The sequence below is a fragment of the Odontomachus brunneus genome, unplaced genomic scaffold (assembly GCF_010583005.1).
Source record: "Odontomachus brunneus isolate Ranch 3 - 2012 unplaced genomic scaffold, Obru_v1 Obru_scaffold_038, whole genome shotgun sequence".
In the NCBI taxonomy this organism is placed as follows: Eukaryota; Metazoa; Arthropoda; class Insecta; order Hymenoptera; family Formicidae; genus Odontomachus; species Odontomachus brunneus.
The window spans coordinates 37,847-38,584 of record NW_022639488.1 but is presented as its reverse complement, the minus strand read 5'-3'; positions in this window follow the sequence as shown (position 1 = coordinate 38,584).

Sequence of the window (738 nt, the reverse complement as noted above, 5' to 3'; positions counted from 1 at the left end):
GGTTAAGCAACAGTTTAATGCGGTCAGGACATGGATGGGGTGACCAGTGGTATACACCGCTTGGGATCGAAATTATCGCAGAAGGATTTATGAAAGTTTGGAATGTGTTGACAGGGAGCGGTGCACTTGGACACGGTGCATTTGGACACAGCCAATCACAGCACCGTGTGATTAGAGACATTTGTAGGGTCCCTTAGAACAGCGACTTGTGATTGGACTGTGTCCAATTGCCCCATGTCCAACTGATATACACCTGTGTTGACAACCTTCGATATCTAGTAGTTTATGAGACATGACAAAATTAGGAATATAAGTATATTTTTGTAAACATTATGATTTTCTCAGTTTTCACCTTCGCATAATAATTCTCAGTATTTGATTACTATCAATATTTAACAGTGATTTTATTATCAGTATTCACCAAAAATTAAGTACTGGCCAAAAAATTACTGAATTACTGGTAATATTTAATCACTAATAATTTTTCAGTATTTCTTAGCATGATATTTCTATAAGAGTATAGGAAATGCACAAGTGACTATGGAGCATATACATCTCGCTGTTTGTCGTCGGTGTGAGTTTTCCATCCGGTTTAGTCGCCGGTACATTAAGACGTGTTCGAACACGTTCGACCTGTGATTCTTTTGAGAAACCTTTTGATACTTTGATGAAAAGGTCGCAAAAAAGGGTCTGAATCCAAGTAAAATGAACAGAGAGAGAGAGAGAGAAAGAGAGGGA